Source organism: Callithrix jacchus, chromosome 9 (genome assembly GCF_049354715.1).
Source record: "Callithrix jacchus isolate 240 chromosome 9, calJac240_pri, whole genome shotgun sequence".
Taxonomy (NCBI): domain Eukaryota; kingdom Metazoa; phylum Chordata; class Mammalia; order Primates; family Cebidae; genus Callithrix; species Callithrix jacchus.
The window spans coordinates 97,054,294-97,073,779 of NC_133510.1; the positions used below are offsets into that span (position 1 = coordinate 97,054,294).

Consider the following 19,486-nt stretch of genomic DNA (forward strand, 5'->3'; position numbering starts at 1 on the left):
TTACCGTTTAGCTCCAACAAGGAAAGAATCTATTGATCCTAGAAACTTCAGATACTCTTGTCTTTCTAAAGATGGTTTTGTCTGAAAAGTGAATAACGTGGCATTCTGATGTTTCCTATCAACCTCTTGAATGTAATTAGCACAGGCCTGCCCTGAGACATGCACTGCATGGTATGCTGACGAAGGCAGGTCTGAGCTCACCAGGCGACTGGTGATGGTAAATTTGTAATGTAATAAATGATGCCTTGTCAGGCCATTTGGGAGACGGTAAGCCAACCTCTCCACAGTGTGGTATCTTGATATCGCCCTTTGACCAAGAAAGCACATTTGGAACTTTAATACAATGCTCTTTGAGGAAGAAATAGCTACAGCAAGGTAAAAATAGAGTATTAGTGATAGGAGGTGGGAGTGTTGCTAAACATGTTCATGGCATGAATATAGTAGCCGTGAGAATGTGTCTCATGGACTTCCAACCACAAGGAAGCAGCTGTGCTCTGCAATCCATTGCCATATTTGCATAGAGGCCACACTGCTAGTGGGTTACTCCCAGTCAATGAGCACAGCAGGAATACTAAGGCAGGCCCATTCCTGGGAAACACAAGACTCCTCTGATGGCTGATGTTGGCTTGAGAACTCCCCAGTAGCTTTGCCAAACCTCTTGTAGATTGCGAGGCAGTCTACAATGCTTCCATCCAGTCTTCCTTCCCATTCTCCTTCTCGGGGTCATATTTTCATCATGCTCCTTATATATTCAGCCTTGTCTTTTCAAATTCCCAGGACAATCACAATGAAAGACATTGGATGAGATGTGAAAGATCAATGGAAAAAGATAGGATGACTTCCAAGCCCTTGGACTGGGTGGGAGTTGCCAGGATCCTGGCAGGAAAGACATGGTATACTCAAATTGGGATACTTTGAGTACAGTTAAATAAAGGAATTGTTTTCAAAGGTGTGGGCAGGGTATGGAGGAACCACAAGGGAGAGTGTCATTGAGATTCTGTTCTGCACCCTAGGCCTGAAGGAGCAGGGGGAGAAACCAGTTACTGAAATCCCAAGATGAAGAGGGCTGTGGGTAGAAACTTGCCTTAAAGGAGCTAAAATCTTTGTACAAGGAATTCAGCCCATCTGCAGAGTTCCCAATTGGAGATGCTAAAGGAATCAAGACCCTTGCTTCCCTGTCCTCTCTCCCACTGGTCTCTTGCTTGCAACTGGCCCAGCAGAAGCTGCAGGGAACATGAGCTTATTGCTACCTCATGCTTCAGCCTCATGTATTCTACACAGGGAGAGAAAGCTGGAGAGTGGATCTGGAAAGGCAAGTGGGATGTCTCCAGCCACAAGACAATAGTGCGTTTATGTGGTGGCAGCAAGCCTTCCCTTAAGTCTTCCCTGTGGCACCAATGATAAAAAAAAGAGCCCCAGCCTGGCAAATGAAAGACACAGGTTCCATTAAAAATAATATTGGGTGAAAGAAACAGCCAAGATGATAAAAGAAAGTCCAGCCCTGGAGTTCTGCCTGGACCTACACAGGAACTAACCCTGGTTTCTTTTCAAAGCAGGGCTGGTGGGAAGAGACCATTAGCTTTCAGGCCTTAGGATATGGTACTTTCTTTAGGACTGGATTCATGCAGTAATCTCCAAAGAGGTCAGTAGGTGGAAGGATGTCTTTTCAGCCTAGAATGGACTAAGATAAATTCAGAATGGACTAAGATAAATTCATAAATTCTATGACTGCTCATAAACACAGAAAAGAAAAGGAACTGGATGGAAACAAAGGGAGAACATACTGCTGGCATCTTTCTGTTTACCACTCTTCCCTGGGGAGTTCGTCCCTGGTTTTCCAGTCTCAGTTGCAGACTTCTTGGAGGGAACAGAAGAGCTTCCTGAGTCTAAATTGACATTGAAAAGAAACTCTGTATTACAAGAATACATCTGAATTCATCACGTAAGTCAAGAGGAAAATGTGATTGAGGGATTTCCTAAACTCCACCCTGTCTCATCATCCCATGCCCTTATCAAGCAGCATGTTTTCTGTAGCCTTCCCCTGTCTCCTGGATCTGCTCACTTCTCTCCAGTCCCACGGCCACTGCCTCAGGCCAATTTACCATCGTATTGCTTGGATTACCACAGTGGCTGCCTCCCTGCCTCTGGCCTGACTCAAATATCAGCCAGGATGCTGTTGGCTATGAGAAAACTGTGACTAAAATTGGCTTATTGCACCCAACAGCAGGTTCCTTGTAGGGGCAGGCTCCAGAATAGATCACCAGCGCTCTGGCCCCACTTCCCTCTGCACACTTGAAACCCAAGTTCCAATCCCAGCCTGCCACTGATTCATGCGATAGCCTTGGGGAAAACATGCAGCCAATGGAACCACATAGAACGTACTAAAGGAATAATTCTGAAGATATTTGGAGACTGTTGCCATCATCCAGCCCCTCTTCCCAAGGCTTCAGGTCTTCAGTAAAACACTTTCCATTCTTTATCAGTTCCTTAATTTCCAATTTACCCTGATTGCCCTCCTTTGGATGAGTAGCAGACTGCCAATGTCTCTTTTCAAGGCATCATGAATGGAACATAGATTCTAGCTGGGTGGGTAGGGCAGTCCAATTTTCTCCTTGCCACGCACTCCAGACCTGTATTAACGGAGTCTGAGTGCTGGGCCTGTTTGGCACTTTGTCTTACCAGTCCTTTCCTCCCACGTGGATGCAGATCTTCTCAGCTACACACACATCCATCAAACAAGGCTATCATCTACTATGAGACTCCTTCTTTCTCTCCAGAAACAAATTCAGAAAGACCTAATTAAATGCCTTGCAGACATTCAGATACGTTATGTGCACAAGCATGTCATGATTTACCTGTCTTGTAGTCACCATCAAAACAAAAAATTATCTTTGGTCTTTATGAGCTTATGTTGCCTCCTGCTGGTCCACATCTCTTATTCCAAATGCTCATGGATCTTCCTGGTCTAGAACCTGGCTCAGGTCACCTCCAGGCTTACCAGTCTCTCACTGTCAGGACCTACCTGCTTTCTCAAAAAAAAAAAAAAAAAAAAAAAACTTTGTTCCCTACTTTTTTGGTTGTCTCTAGTTTTCCAGAATTTCCTCCATTCTCATGATTACTGAGAAAATTACATAGAGCAGTTCAATCATCTCATTGCAAAATGCCTGATTATCCTGGCGTGTCACTTTTATTTATTTATTTTAAAGATGGAATCTTGCTCTGTCACCCAGGCTGGAGTGCAGTGGTATAATCATAGCTTATTGCAGCCTCTAACTTCTGGGCTCAAGAGATCCTCCTGCCTCAGCCTCCTGAGTAGCTGGGAACATAATGGGTGCCACCATACCTGGCCCTGGCATGTAATTTTTCATACCTTTCTTATAAAAGCCACTCCTGGTAGAAATTAGGATATAGGTGAAAATGTAATAAAGACTTGTGATAATGGAGAATTGGTACAGATAGAGGATGTCTCTGACGCCCACACCTCTGTAACAGCCCACGTGTAAGCAGTCCTGGGCTCGGATGGCAGCATCAAGGACCAGGATCCTTTGATCTTGCCACTCCATCTCTAGAGAGTTGCTTTTGCTCATAGAGTTCAAAGCAGCTCATCAGCACCATCTCATAAGCCGCCTTGGCAGTGGGAAGGGGGAAAAGGGAGGAGGAAGGTGCAACCCGAAACTTGCATATGTTGCTTCTATTTATAGCCTGTAGGCAAGAACTTACAACACTCAGGCACTGAGCTGAAAGGAAGCTTGGAAATGCAATCTTTATTCTGAGATGTAATATGCCCAGCTAAAAGTCTACAGTTCTGGTTCTATGGGAAAAGAGAACACAGATATTAGAGAAACTTAGCAGTCTCTGCCACACTTCAATCCATCTTCCTCTGTAAATCTCTTATATTCCCCATTTCCCGTATCTGAAACTGTAGAGTCACTTCCACTTTTCCTAATTCTTTTTTAGTTACTCACAAAATCCTATTTACTTTATTTTTCAATCAATTCTAATTTACTTCTTAAAATGTTTTTTATCCATGCTTTTCTTCCTATATCCACAATGATTGACATCCAAACACAGACATTCATCAGTCTTCAGTTTTGCCAGCCCCAACCCAGAGTCCACACTGGTCATCTACCACCTGCTGGGTGCTTGGCAGGAAAGGATAGAGGAGAGATCTCCCCATTGACAAGTGGCATGGGACATAGTTTTCTGCTGCTCTCGATAATTATGCCTATTTGGAATTGGACTGGGGATGGGGAAACAACATTCTTCCTTGTTGGCCCCGTCAGGAGGGATAAGAAATCACTGCTTCAGCCACTGTGCCTTCCTTCCCAGGTCCAGCTAATTCCCACTGACACTGGTTCAGCCTCACTCCGCAGAGAACAGTGCTCCTCCAGTTTATGTCATCTGTCTCCCCATTTTTTGGGAACTGTGTTTAGCCATTTTGTCATTGAACAAGACAATAAGAGCCTTTTAACTTCTGTCTCTGGAAACATCCTGTCCTCCTCGCAATCATTCTGTGCAGAACCAAATTAATCTTCTTAAAATAGTGATTTCATTTTTAAAAACTCTCCTACTTAAAAATTGCTAAATGGTGGGACATTTGTCATGGCAGGGGTAGCAATAAGCAAATGCATGTTGCCTGGCTCAAGGCCGATGTCACTAATTGATCAAGATACTCCTTCCAGCTCAATGCAGATGAAGCTTTAGAATCCTTTCCCACAGCTGGCACTCCGATCAATTAGAATTGGCATGGAAGATAGATCTTGTTTATTACCCTTAGCCTACAAAGTTATTTCCAAAAGTTAGGCTTTGGACAGTGCTCTATTTCGGAATGTTTTTTGTGTTTTTCAAACCTTGTTTGTTAGCATATGCAGGCCTATTTCCTCAAATAGACCATACATTCTTCATTCTGGTTTTCTTTTTGCCTTCAATGTCTAGGTTCTGCTCACAGAGTTGTTTATAGGTGTCCTTGGTCAAAGAGGAGATGATGACGGTGCTCAGGGCTGAGCCAGTGGCAGAAGAAAAGACCAAAAGGAAAATCTAAGCTCTCATCAAGAAAGGCAGTAAAAGGCTGTGAGCAGAAAACTGGTGCCAGGTGTGAGATCCAGGGAGCAAGGCAAGGTCAGCAAATGGAAAAGCCGGAGCTCAGGAGCCAAAAGGATGGGAAGCGAGTGGGGTTGCAGAGTGCAAGTTGGGACAAGGCATATTGTTCAAACCTAAGTGTTTCCTGGCACCCTCAGACCTGCCTCTGTGCAGGATCAGTCATTAAAACAGAACTCTGCATGTAATATGCACTCACACATGAATAAGCAAAAACATAAATCAAAGTAATACCATCTAACCCTATGTTGAAATGCCGTATTTAACATCCATTTCTAGTTTCCCTCAGTCTTCCATACCCAAGTTCATACAAAAATATTGGCTTAGCAACTTTCCTTTAAATTACTGGTGTTTCTCTAAATGTCTTTAATATTGTATTTAAACCAGAGTGGAAAAGATAACTCTTGGTAAGTGCAGTAATAATAAAACAGATGGAAACCAGAAAGACTCCACTCCGGGATGTTTGCAGATTAGATTCACATGAAGACTTAGCTCCCTCTCTGCTCCTGCTAAGTCTAAGGAATGCAAATTTTGCCTTTGCAAAAATTAACATCATGCTCCTAGCAAGAAAGCAGGTGACAAGCTCAGCAGCTCTGCTTCAGTTTGTTTTTCTCCATGGCAGGAACATGTGCCCCTGAGTGGGCACTGTTAGTGGAATCGGTAGGAACGCAAATGCAAAGGCAGGGAGATAAAGGTGAGTCAGGAAGGAGAAAGCGGCACTTGGGGGCAGAACAGAACACCAAAAAAGCCAGGTGATGGAAACAAGGCAAACCATCATTAGCCCAAGTTAACAGAAGCAAGTTGACTCATGCAGCCGTGGGAAAAGCTAAGGTTGCTTGCATGGACATGGTGAGTCATCTAATGTGTAAGTCAAGCTACCAGCTATAATTAATCTTGTACGTGGACACAAAGTCGAGTATTTTGAACATGAGCTAATGAGATTGACCTGTAGGATCATGCAGCTCTAACAGCTGAGTAGGCAAATCAAGGATAAAGGAAAAAGCTGGGGGTGCCCTTGGGCAGTCCCTTTCTTTGTGGCCTGTGCATTTGCCTGTGTGGTGCTCTCTGTGGGATGCAGGCTGAGCTGGATGAAATTTGCCCCACCCACGCTGCCCTCAAGTTGCTCCTTATTTATAGTACTATTCCAGGAGGATGTCTTCTGCAGTACAAGTACGGTAAGCTATGTTTATGGCCCTTTCTATTTTACAGTGGACTTCCATACTGGTTTACTGTGGCATTTAGCATGCTAGGATAACCAAGTGCTAGTTGTTGTTGTTCAGATTGGTAGTGGTCATTTGTTGGGTTTTGGCAGGCCAGTGTCCATTCCACAATCCCTTAGTAATAGTGCCTAGTCCCTTCTGGGGACTTCCCTCTTCCCTTGGAGATGGTCTGGTAGGACTCTGATCAAGGTGCTCTGCTCTGCCTCAGTCAAGGAGCAGACACATGACCTGAGAATCCATGGGCTCCTTCCCCGCACTTTCAGCCTCAACCAGAAAGACAGCCTGAAAAAGAGTAGACCCATTTTGACCAGGAGTAGCTCCCAGAAAAGAAAGCTGGGTGTTGTTCCTGACACCATAAAGATCCATAAGGTTTCCCTGGTGCAAAGCCTGGTGCTCCAGTCCTTTCTGATTTTGGTCTCTGAGTCTACTCTTTTTGCTGTCCTATAACCTTCCAAAAATCTTCCTTTTTGCTTAAGTCAGCAAGAAAGAGTTGGGTTCCATTACTGCAACCAAAGAACCCTAACTGCTACAGATTCATGTACTCAAAGTTTCTACTACAGACATTCAAGGGAATGAAGACTATTGGTAAATCCAGTAAGCTGATTACATGAATATTGATTAAGAAAACTTCTACATATTTTATAAGGGTTATTACTCAATATCATATCTTGTCTTCCTTATATCTCCCTGCCTTGCAGTCTCTCTTCTGATTAATTTGTTGTTTATTTCAACTCCTTTATCAAACATTCTCCAAGGTATAGTAAATGGGTGATATAGTACCTGAAATCCTGATTATCCACAATATCTTTCACCCTGATAGATCTTATGGGAGTAGAAGGGGGTGGTACTTTGATTTTTTGAAATAATATATAAGGTGTATGTAGTTGACTATCAATCTATAAAAAGATGGATAATCATTTGTGGAAAACAAAAATATAGTAAAATATCCAAAACTAATGGGAGAAAAGGATTAATAATAATGTATTTATTGAATCAAAGACCATATCAATTGTTGGAAACATAACTATTTAATGTACCACTAAGAGGAAAAAACATACTACCAATGGACTTATGGAAAACCATCTGCTCTGATCTAAATTTTTGTGTATCCCAAAATCATATGTTAGATCCTTATGCCCAATTTGATAGTATTAGGAGGTCGAGCCTTTGGGAGGTGATTAGGTCAGGAGGGCAGCATCCCCCTGAGATTAGTGTCCTTATAAAAGAGATTGCACGTCCCCTTTCTTTCGGCTCCTTCTGCCATGTGTGGTTACAGTGAGAAGAAAGCTGTCTGTGACGAGACGGGCCCTCACTCTGAATCTGCCAGTGCCTTGATCTTGGCCTTCCCAGCCTCCGGAATTGTGAGATATAAATTTCTTTTATTCATAAGCCACCCTGTTGTATTTTGTTACAGTAGATTAAACAGACTAAGATGCCATCCCAACTTCAGAGACTGCAAAAAGGCAAAAAAAAAAAATGTTTAAAGTGATGAACTTTGGTATTAAAACTGATAACTCAGTGTATGGAGTTCTAACTAAATGGCAGACCCTGTTCTGACAGTTTTACATGTATTAATTTACTGAATCCTACAATCTAATGAAGCAGTATGCTATACAAGTATACTCGTATGATATACAAGTAATATACATATTTAGCTAAACAAATGGCTTAGAACTAATGTAAATTCAAAGTGGGGTTATTAAAAGTTTTATTTGGGCCGGGCGCAGTGGCTCAAGCCTGTAATCCCAGCACTTTTGGAGGCCGAGGCGGGTGGATCACGAGGTCAAAAGATCAAGACCATCCTGGCCAACATGGTGAAACCCCGTCTTTACTAAAAATACAAAAATTAGCTGGGTGTGGTGGCGTGCACCTGTATTCCCAGCTACTGGGGAGGCTGAGGCAGGAGAATTGGTTGAATCTGCGAGGCAGAGGTTGCAGTGAGCTGAGATTGTGCCACTGCACTCCAGCCTGGCGCCTGGCAACAGAGCGAGACTCTGTCTCAAAAAAACAAAAGTTTTATTTGAACTGACAAATTTTAATAATTTAAATTGTGTGAGAAAGCAGTGCTCTGATGTTTTCTTTTCTTTTTTTTTTTTTTTAGACAGAGTCTTACTCTGCCTCCCAGGCTGAAGTGCAGTGGCACCATCTTAGCTCACTGCAACCTCCACCTCCTGGGCTCAAGCAATTCTCATGCCTCAGACTCTGGAGTAGCTGGGACTCCAGGCACCTACCACCACACCTGTCTAACTTCTGTATTTTTAGCAGAGACAAGGTTTTGTCATGTCAGCCAGGCTGGTCTCAAACTCCTGGCTTCAAGTGATCTGCCACCTCAGCTTCCCACTGGGATTATAGGTGTGAGCCACTGTACCCAGCCTTGATGTTTTCTTTTATGAAATCAATATCTAAAATTGTAACCTTGTTTTTTACTGAAATATTCATTCTTAGTTTTATTTCAATCCTTAAAATTTAAAAACAAAATGCCATTGCTTCTAATCTTTGTTTAACAAATCTTAAAAGACCCCTGGGCCAAAAGCAATTAATATGTTGCTTCATTCCCTAGCTCTAGTCTAGGTTGTGTAAGTTGACAATGTTATTCAGCATTTTGATGAAGATACTTTGTGGAATACTGGTGTGGAGATGTTCTGTTGTAATTTGAATAAATCCCAGGGCCCAGGTGGCCAGTCTCAACAGGGTTAGCATTCAAAGAAACAGTTCAGTAGCCAAGTGTGATCACGCTCTTTCACTTTCTTTCATTTCTCAAAGAATATTCAAGGAGATACAATCCATCATTCCTAACTTCATTTCTTAAATTTTTCTTTTCCTCACTCTTCCCCTTATATAATTGTCTCACATCTCAAAGCTTTCTCAACACCTCTCTTTCCCCAATTTTTGCACTCAGCTCTGCACCAAATTATCCTGGACACCCTCTGCACTTGTAGGATCTTCTGTTTTCTTCCCCTTCCCCTTTATTTTCATCATTTAAATTTCTTTCAAGAAAGCCCTGACCCTGTCTGGTGACAATCCCTCATTCTAGATACTCTGAGTCTTCCACTTCTGATTAGTTGGGGATGCATAGTGAGGACCATGAGACGAATATCAAATTGAGGGAGAGGTGCTGAATGAACAAGGTTAGATGTTTTCATTGAGGATACAGGTCAAGAAACAGGCAAACCATTTGTTCATACATTAACAATATTTTGTTTCTTTACGAAAATGTTCTGTAGTCATTTATACTGATGAACACTGGGTACCTTTTGAAAATTTACTGTCACCTTAGTATATCAAAGGCTCTGAAAAGTCTTGCAGTCAAGAATCTTAATTATCTTTGTTTTATCCAGTATTTCTCAAACACGTTTCAAAATGATCTTTTTCATCTCCCTTCCCCACTTCACACACATAAGTACCCACGGAAGATGATTAGGGTAAAGTGGTCTTAAATAATAAAATATATAATAAAAACCACTGAAGGTATGTTTGCAACATACATATAGCTTGGTTGGATGGATGTTTCAGTGAGGACAACAGTAGTTCGAACACAGTCTGCATGTTTCACATAACCTGGAAAGTAGTGCCATTTTGCCCATTGTCTTGGGATTTGAGATAACTCATGCAGAATAGCTACCAACTGAGTCTGTCTGGCCAGCAGTTACACAGATCCAGTTGCCCAACTGGCCCTGAATAACGGTAATGCTTGGATTTGATTTGTCAAAATAGTTTCTGTTATACCTCCGTGGTATATTGATATACCTTGGGCAGTGGCCAATCCCGTAAGTTAATAATGGCTATTAGCCCATCAGCTGTTACATGAGTTTACTGTCAGTGGGTGTGGAGGGTATGATTATTTGTAGATGGACTTGTCCACAGCTAGAGGTAATATGTACCTGGGTGTCAGAGCAAGTTTTCATGTGGGATCATCTGGAAAAGATTGGAAAACAGCACCTGAAGCCATTAGAGGCTCACGCCTCTAATCCCAGCACTTTAGGAGGTCAAGGCCAGAGGATCACCTGAGATCAGGAGTTCGAGACCAGCCTTTCCAACGTGGTAAAACCCTGTCTTTACTAAAAAATATATATATAAATTAGCCAAGAACAGTGACAGGTGCCTGTAATCTCAGCTACTCTGGAGGCTGAGGCAGGAGAATGTGAAGTCACATGTGCTCAGTTTGGCAGGCAAAACCTGCATAGTAGATTCAGTAGTGGAGGCAACAAATGGTGAATAACTTGCAAATTGGTAATGTTTTAGCTGGAACTGATAATACTGAGAATTTTCCTGTAGAAATACACAGAAGATTCAGTATTAACAATAAAAAAAAAACAGACAATAGATAAACAGATTTTAGGCAATCTGAGAAGCAAATTTAAGTACTCTGGCTTTTTTTTTTCTGCCTATTTTACTTTGGACTATTGATATTTGGAGCATTGCTAAATGCCAAGAGTCAAAGTCACATCATTGCTAGGGACTTATAATTTGTTTGAGATTTGCACCACCTCAACACAAATGGCTGGTTCCACTAACATTCCACCTGAAATTTTGTATATTTCTTTGATCATCTTAAAGAAATATGTATCCACAAACTTGCTCAGCTTAAGAAAAAAATTGGAAAAGACTTAGGTGCCCTAAAATAGGGGATTCTTTATTATATTATACTCATAGATGGTAACCATCAAGGCTGTTCACCAAATATTTCCAATTCTCCTCCTGGACACATAGTAAGATTTCATTTCTTTCCCACCTTAGGTTAAGTGAGGCCATGTGACTAGCTTTAGCTAAGGAAATGTGAAAGGATATACATTGTGACATCTAGGCAGAAACATTAAGAACCAGTATATAATTTTTTTTTCTCATGGTCAGTTTTTCTTCTACCTGGGTCCTGGAGTGAAAACATTATGTGACAACAGAGCTAAACCCTAACGGATCTGCAAGTGACACATAGAGTGAGCAAGAAATTAAAAATTGTTTTATGTCACTGAGATTTTAGGGTTGTTTGTTACTACAGCTTAACCCAGCCCATTCTGGCTGATAGGCCACAATGGGACACTAAACAGTTCATGAAAATCACACAGTAGAAAAATGTTAGATGACAAAAGAAACCTACAAATTATATATCAGTAAAAATTGTAAGTTTTAAACAAATATTGGTTAGTCATTGAAAAATACATATGAAATGGAGTTCCCTGGGATAGACTGGCTCTTTGGCACTCTGAAGCTGAAAATAATTCAATGAAAACATGTGTCTTTGGCACGTGTCCATCAACATATGGATAAGGAAAATATGGTGCATACATGCAGTGGAATAGTGTTCAGTCTTAGAAAAGAAAATCTGACATGCTACAACATATGAGGACATTACATCAAATGAAATAAGCCAGTCACAAAAAGATATTGTATAACTCCACTTATATGGCCAGGCATGGTGGCTCATGCCTCTAATCCCAGCACTTTATGAGGCCGAGGCCAGCGGATCACTTGAAGTCAGGAGTTCGAGACCAGCCCGGCCAACATGATGAAACCCTGTCGAGCATAGTAGCAGGTGCCTGTAATCCCAGCTACTTGGGAGGCTGAGGCAGGAGAATCACTTGAACCCAGGAGGCAGAGGTTGCAGTGACCTGAGATTGTGCCACTGCACTCCAGCCTGGGTAACAGAGTGAGACTCTGTCTCAAAAAAAAAAAAAAATCTACTTATATGAGGTACACGTGTAGTCAGAACCATAGAGACAAAAAGTAGAATGGTGAGTGTCAGGGCCTGGAGGAAAGGGAAATGGATAGTTGGTGTTTAATGGGTGTAGCGTTTCAGTTTTACAAGATGTAAAGAAGAAAACAAATCATTCCCTTTTACTGGGCTTGGGAGAGGGCTTTGGGTCTCTCTTTCATGAAATGGAGAAGCCTAATGATTCCTGGTGTTGAAAAGTAAGCTCACCCCTGGCCTCAGAGAGGTCAGTGGGTGGCTGGGTGGGAGCCAGCCTCAACCTGTGATTCTGAGAATAGTGTGGGGACGGAGGCCCTTGGGGCCTAAGGTTTGCTGTAAGATCACTGCCATGAAACAGATTGATTAATAGGAGAAAAGGCATACACATTTATTTCACATGTATACATGGGAGTCTTCAGAATGAAGACCCAACGTTACAAGGGAAATTGTCCATTTTTATGCTTAGGTTCAACAAAGCGTGGACAGCTATGTGGAAACATGATAGAAAGGGTCTGCTCTTATGCTAACAGACTGAGCGGGGAGGCCCCGCAAGGCCTGTCTGTTCAGGTTCTTCTTTGTCTCCCTGTGTAGCGTTTCTTCCTTCTGGGTATGGGGACTTTTGCCCTCTCAGAATGGGGACTCTCTCTGGAATGGGGGTCTTCTGAACTACAGTCAGACAAGGTAGGTCAGATGATTTCTTTCTTGTCCATTTTTATATGGAATATCTTTAGGTTTTATGGCTGTCTTTCAGGAAAAGGGGTTCTGGTTTCTATGCCTTGTCTTGGGGGAAGAAGCATCCCAGCCAGGGTCCTCCTTCAAAGCATTACAACTCAGAGCTACTGGGGATGATACAGACCACGTCAGCCTCCAGTGTGTGTTCCTTTCTCTCCCTCTAGAGGACAGTTCTCGCTCTCAAAGTGCCCTCAGTGTGTCATCATGATAAAAAGGCAGGAGACAGCAAACGCTTGATCTGAGCTGCCCCACGCCTTGCTTTCACTCTCCTGAAGACAAAAGAAGATGGCAAGTAAGGAAAGCTCACCCCAGGGAGCTTTCTCGGAGAACATAAGCAGTCCCAATAGGGTAAAGGAGAAAATAATTATCTGGAAAGGTTGCAATTAATAGTGTCAGGTTTAACCTTTGTACTGCTATGGGAATCTAAGGCACTAAGTCATCCCCTAAGACCTAGTGCTCTCTGTACGACAAAGCTTTTGTCTTTTCATGTGGAAGTCAGTGCTTATTACATCCAATGCCTGAGTTCACAGAGGACAGAGTTCCTTCTAAGGCAGCCTGCCAAGGACACCAGAAACCAAGCAGGGGTCTGTGGCTCCGTCATCTGGCTATGACCAAATTTGTTCTTTCTGCCTTGCCTGTTAGTGAACCTACTGCCAGACTGAGATGTAAATGCCATTTCTGGTGTACATTAAGAAGATGTGAAATAATTCGCTCAAAGCCATGGTTATGGAGCAAAATATTAAAAATGTAAGTTAGAAAATCCTTGTGATTGCAATGTCCATGTGAATGGTGAGGGTAGGGACTCTGTTGCATATTATGTGTGTGCATGAGTGGAGGTGTATTTGTGTTGAATAAGTATGCATAAAGAGTGCATTAGCAGTAGATCCAAGAACTTATGTATGGGGGTGGGAGTGGAAATCCACATTTTAACAACATTTTTTCCTTCTTCACAGTCAAGTGACATTTTTTCAAACATCTGTTCTATGAGCAAAGCAGTGAGGGACACACATCAATGTTAAGGGCTTGGGAGAGGAATTCTGGAGGAACAGTACCTGCTTAATTTAGCTCAGCTCTATGAAAGATTACAGGGTTTGGGACTATTCCTGGCCACTTCCGAGATTCTGTGAAAAGTGGAAGTAAAGTCATTAAGTAAAATGGGCATTTATACATTTGGTAATTTGCCTTGAGTCAGAAAGTCTAGACACTCCCCTGGGAATGGGGGCGGAATGTGGGACGTGGCTATGACCTCCAGGACTCTGGAAACAGAAAAGGCAAAGACCTGGAAGGTCCTGAGGCAAATGGGCTCAACAGATCTTTTTCCTGTTTTTTGAGACAGAGTCTCACTCTGTCACCAGGCTGGAGTACAGTGGCATGATCTCGACTCACTGGAATCTCCACCTCTCAGATTCAAGCGATTCTCATGCCTCAGCCTCCTAAATAGCTGGGATTACAGGCACACACCACCACACCCAGCTAATTATTGTATTTTTAGTAGAGACAGCGTTTCACCATGTTACCAGGCTGGTCTTGAACTCACGAGCTCAGGCTAACCACCTGCCTAAGCCTCCCAAAGTGCTGGGATTACAGGCGTGAGCCACCACACCCAGCTGAGAGTTCTTGATGAAGGCCCATAAAGCAAAATGAAAGCCCACTGCCCTGGTGTTTAGACATAAGCCAGGCCTCACCCGACTTGGAGACAGGCAGCGCCACTCAGCAGGAGAGTTACAGACCTCAGCCAAATCTGGGGACCACCAATTTCCTACCAGGGCAACCTGAGAATGTAATCTCTCTGGGTCTCAGTTCCTTCCCCTCTTAAATAGGTACAACCATTGCAACAACCAGAATAGCTAACACTGACGAAGAACTTCCTGTGTATCAGGCTCTGTAATAAATACTACATTCATGGACTCTTGACAATCCTACAATGTAGTATTATTATATTTCATCGATTCTAAGATGTTCTTTTTTATGTTTTAACATTCTCTGTTATCAGGATGAATAACTGATAAGAAAGCATATAAGTCATGGTTAATTTTTTTTTTTTTAAGAGACACAGTCTTGCTATGTTGCCCAGGCTGGTCTTAAACTCCTGGTTTCAAGTGAATCCCCCGCATCAGCTTCCCAAAATGCTGGGATTACAGGTAAGAGTCACCACACCCAGCCAGTCATGATTAAATTTATACTTTTAAATGTTTTTAAGTGATATATAAATTGATGGTGTGTTAGATTCAGGAGGAAACTGAGGCAGAGATATGAAAACCGACACACAGGTAGACTGAATAACTTGCCTAAGTTCACACAGTTAGAAAGTGATAGAATGAGAGTTTGAATCCATGCTGTTTCTAGAGTTGACTTTCTTCCAAGGTGCTAAACTTCCTGGTCCCTCCACTTACTAGCTGTGTGATCTTGGGCAAATTCCTAACTTCCCTGTGCCTCTGGGGTTTTTTCACCTGTGAATTGGTGGTAATAATAATAGTAACTGCTGGCCAGGTGCGGTGGCTCACACCTGTAATCCCAGCACTTTGGGAGGCTGAGGCAGGCAGATAACCTGAGGTCTGGAGTTCAAGACCAGCCTGGCCAACATGGTGAAACCCCATCTCTACTAAAAATAAAAAACATTAGCCAGGCATGGTGGTGGGTGCCTGTAATCCCAGCACTCCGGAGGCTGAGGCAGGAGAATCGCTTGAACCCAGGGGGCAGAGATTGCAGTGAGTCAAGATCGCGCCACTGCATTCCAGCCTGGGTAACAAGAGCAAAACTCCATCTCAATAATATAGTAATAGTCAGTGCTTCATAGGATTGTCATGGAGGTTAAACAAATTTCTATATGTAAAGTTCTGAAAATAGTGCCTGACATACTGCAAGTATTCACAAACTTTACCTACAACTGCTTTTTATTATTTTAAAAAGAAAACCAGCATCACTTGTTATGAATAGATGACAACTAGAAAAAGGAAGGCTATAACTAGCAAAAGGAGAATATGTTCATCTCTGTGTCCCTAAAGTCGTCTTGGCCCCAGGCTAGGTATGCTTACTATATTTTGGGAAATGATTTTTTGTTCTCTCTCTCCAAAATTGAGAGCTCAAGTAAAAGTGAGATGGGAAACATGGCTGAGAGGGAGTGGCTATGAGAGGCGAGGAGGGAGGGACAAACAGAAGGACGAGGTGGGGCAGCAGAGCTAGGGCTGCCCTGGGTTTGCTTAGGACGTCAGAAAAGCATGGTGCTTATGCTGGGGTAGCCACAGCAGTTGGAAGGAGCTATGCTGAGTGAAATGAAAAAGAATTTCGATCTTCAGGTTGCAATTCATTAGTAAGCTATGGGATGAATTTGGTGGGTCACAATCAGTATCTTTTTTTTTTTTGAGACGGAGTTTCACTCTTGTTACCCAGGCTGGAGTGCAATGGCGCGATCTCGGCTCACCGCAACCTCCGCCTCCTGGGTTCAGGCAATTCTCCTGCCTCAGCCTCCTGAGTAGCTGGGATTACAGGCATGCGCCACCGTGCCCAGCTGATTTTTTGTATTTTTAGTAGAGACGGGGTTTCACCATGTTGACCAGAATGGTCTTGATCTCTTGACCTCGTGATCCACCCACCTTGGCCTCCCAAAGTGCTGGGATTACAGGCTTGAGCCACCGCGCTCGGCCAGTATCTTTAGAAATACAAGAGAAGAGGCCACGCATGGTAACTTGCACCTGTAATCCCAGCACTTTGGGAGGCTGAGGTGGACCTGATCCTCTGAGGTCAGGAGTTTGAGAATAGCCTGGCCAACATGGTGAAACTCCGTCTCTACTAAAAATATTTTTAAAAATTAGCCAGGAGTGGTGGTGCACACCTGTAATCTCACAGCTTCTTGGGAGGCTGAGGCACCAGAATCAGTTGAACCAGGGAGGCCGAGGCTGCAGTGAGCCAAGATTGGGCCACTGCACTCCAGCCTAAGTAACAGAACGAGACCCTGTCTCAAAAAAAACAAACAACAAAAACAGAAAAATACAGGAGAAGACAAGGGAAGGCAGGGGAATGCAGGGGAAAGCAAGATAAGTATCGGAGGATATCATATGTAATAACAATACACATTGTTATACTGAACTTGTATTTCAGGAGTGTATAGATGTGCATCATGGGTTGGGATGCAAAAGGTGTTTCCATGGGTCTCAGTGCAGAAGTTTAGAAGCCACTGGACTAAAGCAAAGATGAGATTCAGTGTTGCCAGAAGAATAAATATACAGTATAAATTTAAAGTAATATGTTTTATATTAACAACCAAGGACCCCTGTTTCCACATGAATGTAACTTTCTAAAAGCATTCAGAGACCCCGACACACTGTATGACATCAGAAAAACACTATTCCTTTCTGCACCTCTTGGCCTTGGGGAAACTACTCACACCCCACACCACCCCTCAACCCTGCCCAGATCCTGGGCTGACTTTGCCTTTTCCTTTCCTTGGCTCAGCCACTTTGCCTTAGACCCAATTCCTGTCCCTCCCACATCTTTCCAGATGTCCAGGACCAGGATGAGGGCCAGCTTTCGTTGATCCACACACAGCCTGGGACTCCACACATGAACCAAGTCACCTCAGGAGACTGAGGTTTTGTGTTTTATTTAAGTGTTCTTGAGATACACATAACAAAGAATGACAGTGAATTGGAGAAGTAACACTCCCCAGTAGTGAAGCAACTCAAACTCATGTGAGGCCTGAGTCTGAACAGGCTCCAAATCAAGGGTTGGGTGATGGGTCCTATGGCTCAGAATGGAACCAGTAAAACAGCTCTGAAAGAATAAATCTAGTTTCATTTACACTAAAAAGTAAACAGAGAAAAGCATTAAATTTGAATCAAGTTAACATTGTTCAAAAATGTATACATATGGCCAGGTGCAGTGGCTCACACCTGTAATCCCAGCACTGTGGGAGGCCGAGGTGGGGGAATCACCTGAGATCAGGAGTTCAAGACCAGCCTGGCCAACATGGTGAAATCCCATCTCTACTAAAAATACAAAAATTAGCCGGGCATGCTGGCACACACCTGTAATCCCAGCTACTTGGGAGGCTGAGGCAGGAGAATTGCTTGAACCCAGGAGGCAGAGGTTGCAGTGAGCCGAGATTGCATCACCGTACTTCACCCTGGGTGCCAGAGCAAGACTCCGTCTCAAAAAAAAAAAACAAATGCAAGTATAAGAATAAGGGGATTAAAATGCCTGCCAAAAATCTGGGGAGCTCTTTCTCTGACAATACAGAACAGGGCCAAGTCCAAATGTATGAAGCAACTCTCAATCAGATTCCTGGCACAGGACCAGCCATTGCTTCCTTCCTAATGTCTATACTCATCGAGCCACATGAACTTGTGTATTTTCTAAATTATTTTTAACTTGCAGGTAAAACAGTAACTAGAAATCATCAGCATCATAGGGAGGCCCGCAGAAGAAAAAGGAGTCAAATCTTATTAACATATAAAAATGGAGGTAATAAGCCTATTGTACAAAAGGCGAATGAAACATAGACATTAGCAGACTCGTAATAATTCATTAAAATTATCTCAAGGTTAAAAAAAGGCAAAACCTGGGCATCATTAAGGGTAATAAACACTTCACATGCAAGAATTCCCGTAATGAAGGCATTTAAAACACAGCTACTATATTTGTAAACTTTTGTTGTTTGTGATTCAAGTATACCTTATTATTCAGTGGCTTCTTTTTGGTCACTATTACGTAAGTAAGATTTTTCATTAACTATTTATTCTTCTTATTAATATGAAACAGAAAAAAAATTAAGATTCTAGGAAATATCCCTTGCTTTTAATTCATTTTTAAACTGATTTTTAGATCAGCTTTCCAAATTTCCCAGGATTTATAGAAACCTAACTATTGATAAATTGAGACATGAATGTATTACATCTTAAGTCTTGTAGAAATCCAGGTAGAAGTTGGCAGCAGGCAGGAGGTTGGCCAATCCTTGGGGTCTAAAAGAGATAAATAGCAAACTGGTCTTATCCTGAGTCTCCAAACCCAGGACCTGAGCTTAGAGGAGGCCCAGTCTCTTCACAGCCATTCCTCAAAAGCATTCCTGGAATTCCTCACTTGTAAGATCCTTTAGGGCCTGTGCACTTTCTCTGGGATTTTCTTGGAAGTAGCCAACCTTCATTCTTTTCAAAATGGCCAGAAGTCAGTTGGGTTTAGATCCAGTGAATCAGGTCAAATGCATTAAAATAAACTGTGACTTTGAAGTGATGAGTCTGTCTTTCTCATCTAGTTCATAAACAGATCCTGTAGGAATACACACATCATTAAGGGACACAGAAAATGGTGTGGTGGGTGGGGAATAACTAACAAAATTACTAATCTTAATCCATGCAGCCAGGATTAGAGCTAATAAAGTTGACACCAGCTTCTCAAAGCTTGACTTTAATGTTTAACAACAAGGAAAAAAATAACAATAAAGAATAAAGTCTACCTCCTCTAATAAGACCTGGGTTCCAGGACAATCAAAAATTATAAGGAGAAGAACTGAGAGCCCGAAAGATCTCCCAGAAATGTTCCCTTCTGTAGATAATTCCTCTTCCCCCTCAGGATTGAAAAATAACCAACCTAAATTGGGGATGCACAATGGAAAAATGTCAGCACTTTCTTTGTTGATGCAAGTTACATGTATAATATCAAAAAATAGAAAATAAAGAAGAAAATAAAGCCACTTGCAAGCCTGGCATCAAGAGATAAACCCTGTTAATATGTTTGAGAGTATCTCCTTCAAAACGCT

General features: G+C 42.4%; 1 long non-coding RNA gene across 2 annotated transcripts in view; it reads left to right on the forward strand.

Moving 5' to 3' along the window:
• Positions 1-6,131: 6,131 nt before the first annotated feature.
• LOC144577648 (uncharacterized) overlaps positions 6,132-19,486 on the forward strand; it is a 57,189-nt gene continuing 43,834 nt past the window's right edge. For both annotated transcript variants that reach the window (XR_013522020.1, XR_013522021.1), the window contains exon 1: positions 6,132-6,272. This is a non-coding gene — a long non-coding RNA (uncharacterized LOC144577648). The remainder of the gene's footprint in view (positions 6,273-19,486) is intronic.